Source organism: Oreochromis aureus, linkage group 3 (genome assembly GCF_013358895.1).
Source record: "Oreochromis aureus strain Israel breed Guangdong linkage group 3, ZZ_aureus, whole genome shotgun sequence".
In the NCBI taxonomy this organism is placed as follows: Eukaryota; Metazoa; Chordata; class Actinopteri; order Cichliformes; family Cichlidae; genus Oreochromis; species Oreochromis aureus.
Window position 1 is genome coordinate 74,172,914 of NC_052944.1, and position 10,164 is coordinate 74,183,077.

At 40.7% G+C, this 10,164-nt stretch overlaps 1 long non-coding RNA gene across 1 annotated transcript; it reads left to right on the forward strand.

The window, feature by feature from the left end:
* The first annotated feature begins 5,284 nt into the window (after nucleotides 1-5,284).
* On the forward strand, nucleotides 5,285-8,457 carry LOC120437580. Its single transcript, XR_005611256.1, has 3 exons — nucleotides 5,285-6,320; nucleotides 7,448-7,536; nucleotides 8,418-8,457. It is a non-coding gene; the product is annotated as an uncharacterized LOC120437580 (long non-coding RNA).
* The last annotated feature ends 1,707 nt before the right edge of the window (nucleotides 8,458-10,164 follow it).

Below are 10,164 nucleotides of genomic sequence, written 5' to 3' on the forward strand. Positions count from 1 at the left end.
GAACAACAGAACCGGGATTTTAACTAGCATCCTGATGAACAGCAGGTTTCAAATGTCTCTACGGCAAGTTTCCTGCTAGCTGTGGTTTCATGCATTTAGAGGAAAGCCAGATGATATGAGGACAGATACAAATTAATGCTGCTGAACATCGAGTAAGCCGTGGAAGGGTGCATATCTTCGAAAAGGACTTTGTCCCACTCAACAGCCCCCCCCCCCCCAAAAAAACCCCAAAACAAAACCCATGAGATTTAACAAATATATGGAACTATATGGAACGACGAGTAACTCCTGGCTTAGTATGTGTAAACTAACAAAACACTAAACTTACAAAACAACAACGTGTTTAAAAACAAATTGCTTAATGTATTCCTGGATCACACTACATGACATCACTACAGAGTACAGACAGATGATGCATCATTTACCCGAATCACTATAATTGAGAGAAATCCTGGAAAAACAATATTAGGACATAACTGACAAGTTTCACCTGCTCTATTTGTACTTCAATGACCTCTAACACCTGAAATCTTTTATAGTATGAAGGTGAAATATTGTGTAGCTTCAATATTCATCATCTATCCAGATCTATCACAGTGACATGGAACCGCCCACCGTATTATTAAGCCTTTCCATTTAATGTATTTAAAAGGTGGCGGTGTTGCTCTTCCCATCACTGTCACTAGCAGATCTGAATGAATACTGACCTTAAAAGTGAAGGTGAACCCTGTTTGAATGACAGCATGTTGTTTACCAGTTCATTAATATTAGTGAATGACTCTGGGTCAGGGATGTCAAACTGGCTTTACATCGTGGGCCACATTAAACTCCCCTTTCTGTCCATCTGAAGTAGTTTAAGTGCACGTTCAATCTGACATATCTCAGTGTAAGAAAGAGAAGTCAAACTTTACCAGGACCTCAAGTTTTCTCTAATATATTTAGGTACTAGATGGTGAAAAAATAGGAACTTTCTGTAACTTAACAGTCTGTATTGTTTATTTACTTTGGTGTCGTATGAATTACCTTTGATGAGGTCATCAGTTGAAAAGCAGCAAAGCTGCATTTTCCAAAGCCACCCAGTGGGCCTGTGATGGGCAGATTATGGCCCCCGTGCCTTATGTTTGACACCCCTACTCTAAGTCTTGTGGTCTGACCCAGAGAGGTAAACTCTGACGTTGACTTAAAAACAAAACTGAGAAAAAGATATAATAGGACAGGATGGTTGAAATTTTCATTTGTCATGTTTGGAACATGTTTCCAATCGGAGCTAAGCTTATTATTTATTCATTATCATAGAAACATTATAGCAGGTTATGATATGGATGTGTTACTCAGAGAACTGAATTTGTAACCTCTGACCTCTGTGAAGCTTTTTAGCTTAAAATCCCAGAACGACCAGACACTAAAGACAAACCCACTGCGTAAAGGAAACTTTACTACACTACGTAAAGAACAAAACACTAAAGTAAAACTAAAACATTTTCATGCTGTAACATTTAAACCAAACAGTGAAAGCTCTCATTTCTGCTGGCATCAGTCTGCATAAATATCAATGTCAGTGTTGCAGAACTCTGAAACTAAAACTGGCGTCATGCACGTCAGCCAATCCTTTTATCAGTTTTAGTTTGTCATAAAGACAAAAAGTGACGGAGCATTTAGAGCAGAACATCCTAACACAACGTTCAACTCTGTGGTTTTACAGTTACGCTGTGTTCAACTGGGAATAGTTCAAAGCATAGGAGTGATGTCAGTGTAGCTTAGAGGAAGTCTGAAATAGAGTCGACAGCCAGGATCACAAACACTACACAGTTTCTGTCCGATTCCATCCTTTTCCTGTAAGTAACTACTTTATGTAGCTCTTCTTTCTAGATAACAATTTGATGTCAAACGTGACTCCTGTGTGTGCAAAGTAAAGGCTTTTCAAACTATTTTCCATCCATCCGTCCATCTAGTGGCTCTAAGTGCTCACTGCAGTTGTTCGTAACTTCAAACATTAAAAAATTTAATACACATCACTACACTAACAGACTAACTAACCGCTTGAAGAGATGAGTGGTGATCCTCTCAGCAGACTGAGGGGTGAACACATTAAACCAGGTCAAATATCCACATTCATGTTTAAATACTGCAGAACTCTGTTAAAACAGCAGTAACATCAGTGATGATGGTGAAACGACAGGGAGTAAAAAATTACATAAAATGTGACTAAATAAAGGGACCAGTGAGGAAGTGTCAGTACAATAAAAAGATGCAGAAAAGAAACAGTGGAGTAAAAAAAATGAGGTTAAAAGGAAAACACAGGAAGTGTAGTACTGATGTATTTGGTTCAGGAGATGACACACGTGGTTAGATTTTTTTTAATCTAAACATATTTACTTTGCAAACAGGAACATGTGAGATATGAAAAATGTTCAAAACAAAAAGTTTTGACTAATATTTGTTGATGGATTTATGACCGGCTGCTGCAGTCTGGAGCATGAATGTGATTTTTATTTATGTCTATGATATACTTGAGTGTTCACTTGTGTGCTGCCATCACGACACGTGACCATGTGAAGCTAGACAGCCAGCGAACAAAATAGACACAAGGCTTGCTTTTCTTGATTTTACTGAAGATCTTTTAAAGCCTTATCCTCTCTCAAGGCTTCTCCTTGCTATTTCTTATTTGTAACTGAAATATACAGAAAGTGAAAATAAATTGCTTGCTAATACACATCTTAATGATTAGCCTAGCTTAACACGTGCGTTACATTAGCATCACAGTTCACTCCATGTAAACACATATAAAAGTTATTTCTGAACACATTAATACTCAAAGACGAACGTTTCCCAAGGTACAAGCGTGTAGGGCACTTATAGCGTGTACATAAACTTATTCACTGTTTTAATACTGCCGAAGCACTTCTCACAGCGTTCACGGAGAAAAAACGTCAAAGATAGGTTAATGATCAGAGCGCTCCCTCGCTCCCATTTCCGCACGTACAATACAAAGATCGCTTGTGATAACGATGTCTCACTCTGAGCAAATTTCAAACCCACACATTTTAACTGTTTTTAGCATGAATCACATAATATTTCTTAACTTTGAACTTATTTATCACCTTGCTTACGTAACTTAATCAGATTATGCACTAACTACTGACTTTTGACCAAAAGGCATAACACTCCCCGCTTGATATAAACACATTATATCACTATAAACATCAATACAACATATTCAAACATCATTTAGCATCGAAGAATATTCATTCAGTCTCTGAAAGCAAAACAACAATCTCTGAAACTGGTCTGTGAAATATTTTAACAGTCCCATCTTTTACAGTCCGCACTTCCACCTTTCGGACCTTCTTGTTGCTACTGGGGAATGTTTTTAGTGAAGTCTGGAGAGGCCTCAGAACCATCTCAGGCCACAAAAATCAGAACTCTCTGCCTGGGAGGGATGTGAGGTGGGCAAATGAACTGAATCATTTCTTCAACAGATTTGATTCAGCCATGAGGCAGTCTCCAACATCGGCTGCAGACTCACCCACCCCCACTGCTGCTGTTCCACCTCTGACACCTCAGACACTTCACACCTCCTCTACTCACCCTGCTCACTCCTCCCCACCCCCAACAACAGCATCCAATACACACTCAACACAAGGCTCCAGCCTGTCTCTCTCAACCACCCAGGTTAGGAAGGAACTGAGGAGGATTAAAGCCAAGAAGGCAGCGGGTCCAGATGGCATCAGCTCGAGGGTCGTCAGGTCCTGCGCAGACCAACTGTGTGGTGTGATGGAGCACCTCTTCAACCTGAGCCTGAGGCTGGGAAGAGTCCCACAGCTCTGGAAAACCTCCTGTGTTGTTCCAGTGCCAAAGACTTCACGCCCCAAGGACCTCAACAGCTACAGGCCGGTGGCTCTGACATCCCACCTGATGAAGACCCTGGAGCGGCTGGTCCTGGCTCAGCTTCGGCGCCTTGTGAGCTCATCACTGGACCCACTTCAGTTTGCCTACCAGCCTGGCATTGGAGCGGATGATGCCGTCATCCACCTCCTACATCGTTCCCTCGCTCACCTGGAGACCGCTGGAAGCACTGTGAGAATCATGTTCTTCGATTTCTCCAGTGCCTTCAACACTATTCTTCCCTCAGTTCTGAAGGACAAGCTGGAGAACTCAGGAGTGGACCATCACCTCACTACCTGGATTTTGGACTACCTCACCGACCGACCACAGTATGTGAGGACTCAGGGCTGTGTGTCGGACAGGGTCGTCTGCAGTGCACGGGGCCCCACAGGGAACGGTTCTGGCTCCGTTCCTCTTCACCATCTACACTGCAGACTTCTCCCACAACTCCACCCAGTGCTTCCTGCAGAAGTTCTCTGATGACTCTGCAATAGTCGGCCTCATCACTGATGGGGACGACAAGGAGTACAGAGGACTGACTCAGGACTTTGTGGACTGGTGCCAGCTGAACTACTTCCAGATCAATGCCAGTAAAACCAAGGAGCTGGTGGTAGACTTCCACAGGCACAAACATCCTCCACTGCAACCACTGAACATCCAAGGTATGGACATCGAGGCTGTGGACAGCTACAGGTACCTTGGTGTTCATCTGAACAACAAACTGGACTGGACTCATAACTCAGACGCCCTCTACAGGAAAGGGCAGAGCAGGCTGTACCTGCTGCGGAGACTCAGGTCGTTTGGAGTGGAGGGCCCACTCCTGAAGACCTTCTATGACTCTGTGGTGGCCTCAGCCATCTTTTATGGTGTGGTCTGCTGGGGCGGCAGCATCTCTGCTGGGGACAGGAAGAGACTGAACAGGCTGATCCGCAGGGCCAGCTCTGTTCTAGGATGCCCTCTGGACCCAGTGAAGGTGATGAGTGACAGGAGAATGGCGGCTAAGCTGTCATCCCTGTTGGACAACATCTCCCACCCCATGCATGAGACTGTGACAGCACTGAGCAGCTCCTTCAGTGGGAGACTGCGGCACCACGGTGTGGGACGGAGAGATTTCGCAGGTCTTTCCTCCCCACTGCTGTCAGACTCTACAATAAAGACTTTTGCAGCTGATCAAACACACAAACCCACACATGTGCAATAAGACTGCTATACGTGCAATTCTTCTTCTGACGAAGTTGTTTTTGTATTTTCCTACTCAGTTGTATATAGTATTTGTATTTCTATTTTATTCTATTGTATATATTATTCTATTCTATTTTATTCTATTGTACATAGTATTTTATTTTATTTTATTGTATTTTATTGCATTCCAGTGTTTTCTAATTTCTGCTACATAACTTTGCACTTTTGCTGTAACAAAACAAATTTCCCACCTGTGGGACTAATAAAGGCCATCTTATCTTATCTTATCTTATCTTATTAAGGTTATTTACAGTAACTTACTGTATTTTTTAAAATTGCGGTAGTAGTTATACCTACCGTTAACACATTAGCAGTAGTGCTACTGTATTATGTGATTTGAATGGTTCATCATACTGTTTGTGTATTTTTACTCTTTCAGTGGTTGGTTGCAATAGTGCATTACATTTTAACTCTTTCACTGCTAACCATTTCCAGATTTTCCTCCAACCTATGCCATTTGTCAGTATGATACCAGTGAAAGTATTATGGTTTTGACTTTTTAGGGGACTTGCCTGTGTGTAAGGTCTCCTTGTAGGGAAATTTTATAAAGCAAGGTTCTCCAAATCTCTCCCAAAATTCTGTGTTTTCTTAATTGACTTCCATTCCTATGTAAAGACTATAAGGTTAAGTACAAATAAAAAAAAGCAGAATTCACATTGTTGCATCTCCATCACTTATCTCTGATTAACCCTGAACAAGATTCACACTTCCTTTTGTTAATTTTTTTACTTGCCACTATTCTGTTGTTGGATTTCACTTAGGCTGTTGCTGCTGTCTGTTTTTGTGTAATTTTGTACTTGTGACAAGTAGTGAATAAAGTTATTTAAAAAAGACGCAGAAAGGCGAACTTCAGTCAGTGGAGAATATTGTAATAATTTGGCGGAGGCTTCTCAGTGGAGCAGTAACTGAATTGCTCATTTACTGAACGTGCAACATGTACAGAACTCTTCTGGGAACTAGTCAACCCAACTTAGTGAAACACACACTGAATGCATGCTGGCCCCGCCCACGTACCTCTACCAACCACCACTCCATATCCTGACTGACATGACCTGTGATCCAGTGATTGACAGGAGAGGAAAGACAGGCCAACTTTGTTAGCTCTTCGTTAGGATATGCTCGAGAGGACAAAAGATTTTGCACCTCGTTATTGTTGGACCTCTGTGTGGAAACTGCAAACAGGACGCCATAAGGTAATGCAAAGGACTCTCCTACCTAACATACTCGTTTATTAATTTTTAAGAGCATATATATTTTTTGTGTGTGTGTGGGGGAAGGGGGGCTTAAACTCAGTGTTAGCTTGGTCGAAATAGCACATTAGCTGAATTATTCTGGAAAAAATAGGTTGTGTGTGTTTTTTTCTTTTCTTATTTAAATATATATTTAGATATATATTTTCCACGGGGAGGGGCGAGGAACACAGGCGCAACACAGTCTTTGTCTTTTTCCCGCCGAGTGTGGTGCATTGTCCTCCTGCGCTTCTGTTCTATGACTATTGAGAAGCTGGCCACGCTAACAGTGGCACATTTAGCTTCAGCTCTTTGAAAGACAAGACAAAGCAGCAGGTAAAAATACACATTTAATGAGAATAAAGAAAGACAACTTTTTTTTGGAAATTTAGAGACTGCTAAAACAATCTTATCCAGTTTTGAGCTTGCTCATGTAGGTTAGCCTGCTTTATTTAATTTTGTGTGAGCTGCAGTACACAACATTAAAAAGTTAATATAACATTAGGTTGGTGGCCCGAGGAACTCCAACCTAAGTTTAATATTTATTATTTTATAAGTGGGAAGGGGAGCATGTTTTTTTTCCTTTAATACATAGGTGTCAAACTCTGGCCCTAATTACATTTGGCCTGCAAAGCCATACCAAATTACTATTAGAGCTGGCCTACTGGTATTATACAGCTAATATATATATTGTTCAGTATTGAGCTTTGCTTGTTCCATATTCACTTTTTCAGCAAAACTTGTTTGAGTCCATAAGAAATGATTCATTCTCATATCTGGAGGAAGATTTTTTTTTCAATAAATATTAATGTTAGCCCGCGACTTTTTTCCAGTTTTGAATTTTGGCCCACTGTGTGTTTGAGTTTGACACCCCTGCTTTAATACAACGTCTTCCAGGGTCTTTTTCATAGGAAAACCATGTAACGTCTGTGTTAGGTTGGTCAAAAGAGCAATTAGTTGAATTATTCTGGAAAAGATGGGTTGTGTGTTTTTTTTTTTTTTCTTTTATTTATTTATGTAAATATATTTTTCAAGGGTTAAATAAATGCAACATTAAATTAACAATTGTCTCTCTGTCTTTTCCCGCCCAGTGTGGTGTATAGCTGTCCTCCTGCCCTTGCTGGCCGCGCTGACAGTGTGATGTAGCCTCAGTTCTTTGAGAGACAAGACAAAACAGCAGGTAAAAAGACATATTTAGTGAGAATAAAGGTAGACAACATTTTTTTGGAAATTTAAAGACTGCTAAAACAATCTAACCCAGTTTTGAAGTTTCTCATGCAGGTTAGCCTGCTCTAATCTCAACTGTGGTTTATTGTTTCATAGGTTCCATTTAAAAAGCAAGACAGTGTAGTGGTCTGTAAATTAGTCGCAGTTAGTTGCAGTGCCATTGTTAAGGGGTTTAACGTCAGCTTGACAGACCCTCCAAAATTTTTCCTCCAGTGTTTCAGGGTCTGCATGGTTTAAGTTAATAACATTGATCTATAGATAGTTTTTCTTTTAACTTTTTCACATTTTTTGATACAACCCAAGCAATGTAGATCCCTTCTTTAATAATAGAACAAACAGATAATATATTGAGATGTTTTTCAGTCACTGTTGTGTTGTTGCCATGCTCTTTGCAAATTAAAAGTTAAGTCAAATTCACACACATGCAGCCATGTACAGGTGTAGATTTTGTGGTGTTTGTAGTTCAGAATTAAGACAATTTTGTTATCATATGAAGAAACATCAGCACACAGCTAATTAACAGGGGTTTGTCTGTTTTATATTGTATAAAATAGATACACACAGTTTGCTGCTGTTTCTCTTATTATTTATTATACACAATGACCAACAGGAAAAAACAGCCTAACATTTCAGCACAGCCCAAAATGCCAAAACATTAGGCAGTTTTTTCCTGTAATTGATCATAATTTTCATTACATAATAAATAAAAAGAGAAATAGCAGCAAACCGTGTGATTCTATTTTGTACAGTGTGAGGCCTGCTATCCAGCATTCTTGTGGAAACCTTATTTGTAAGGGTGAGCACATTGTCTTATTGGACTCTTGTCTGTTTTAGGGAATAATTTCATGTCTGCAAGCCGCTGGATGATCAGTTTGAGGGCAAGGTATTGAGCCTGAGCAGATGCATGACTTTGGCAGCACCTTTGCTGTCTTCTTTGCGTCATACTACGTTTTCAACCTTGAGTATCAGGAGTCAGCGTCCATCACACTGGAGATGATACAGAGGTAAATACTTTAAACCATTAAAGCTTACACCATTTAAGAATGAAATATATGTGATAGCTTGACTACAGTTGCAGAAACATATTGGAGATTGCTGTAATGTATGTTTTAATTTTGAAATTAAAGCAGCCTTTTTTCCGTTAAAAGGTTCTTTGTGAGGATCAATCCAGACATGGGAACAAAATGCCCTGCAAAACTTGGTACAAGCCGCAAGACAGGTCGTGTCGTAAAGAGGAAGGTTACAAGCATCAGCCCTCGGATCACCACCTTCCTCCAGCGGCTCTCTGGAGGACTTCCAACTAGGTAAGAATACAGAGAGGATAATATCTTTTACATAGCTGATAATTATATACAGTTAAGCCCATAATTATTCATACCCCTGCCAAATTTTGACTTAAAGTTACTTTTGTTCAACAAGCAAGTTCTTTTTGAGCAGAAATGACACAGGTGTCTCCCCAAAGATAATAAGACGATGTACAAGAGGCATCATTGTGGAAAAAAATATTTCTCAGGTTTTATTTATATTTTAGCAAAAAGTATCATGTCCAGAATTATTCATACCCTTTTCAATAATCAATAGAAAAAAGCCTTTATTGGCTATTACAGCAATCAAACGCTTCCTATAATTGCAGACCAGCTTTTTGCATGTCTCCACAGGCATTTTTGCCCATTCATCTTTAGCAATGAGCTCCAAATCTTTCAGGTTGGAGGGTCTTCTTGCCATCACCCTGATCTTTAGCTCCCTCCACAGATTCTCAATTGGATTCAAGTCAGGACTCTGGCTAGGCCACTGCAAAACGTTAATGTTGTTGTCTGCTAACCATTTCTTCACCACGTTTGCTGTATGTTTTGGGTCATTGTCGTGCTGAAATGTCCACTGGTTCCCAAGGCCAAGTTTTTCTGCAGACTGCCTGATGTTGTTGTTGAGAATCTTCATGTATTGCTCTTTTTCATGGTGCTGTTTACTGTGATTAGGTTCCATGGTCCATTGGCTAAAAACACCCCCAAAGCATTAGGTTCCCACCACCATGTTTGACAGTGGGGATGGTGTTCTTTGGGTTGAAGGCTTCTCCATTTTATGCCAAATGAAGGCAACATCATTGTGACCAAATAATTCAATTTTTGTTTCATCTGACCATAACACTGAAGACCAGAAACCTTCTTCTTTGTCCAGATGAGCATTTGCAAAGGCCAAATGAGCTTTGGCATGCCTTAGAAGTGCCTGGAGAAGTGGCGTTTTCCTTGGTCTGCATCCGTGGCACCCAACAGTGTCCGTTGGACTGTCTGCCTTGAGACATTGCCACCAGCAGAGCCCAGATTCACCAGAATGGCCTTGGTGGTGATCCTTGGATTCTTTTTCACCTCTCTCACTATTCTCCTGGCCAGCACAGGTTTCACTTTTGGCTTCCGACAACGTCCTCTGAGATTTTCCACAGTGCGGAACATCTTGTATTTTTTAATAATACTTTGCACTGTAGCCACTGGAACTTGAAAACATTTGGATATGGCCTTGTAGCCCATTCCTCACTTGTGAGCAGCCACAATGCACAGCTGCAGGTCCTCACTGAGTTCCTTTGTCT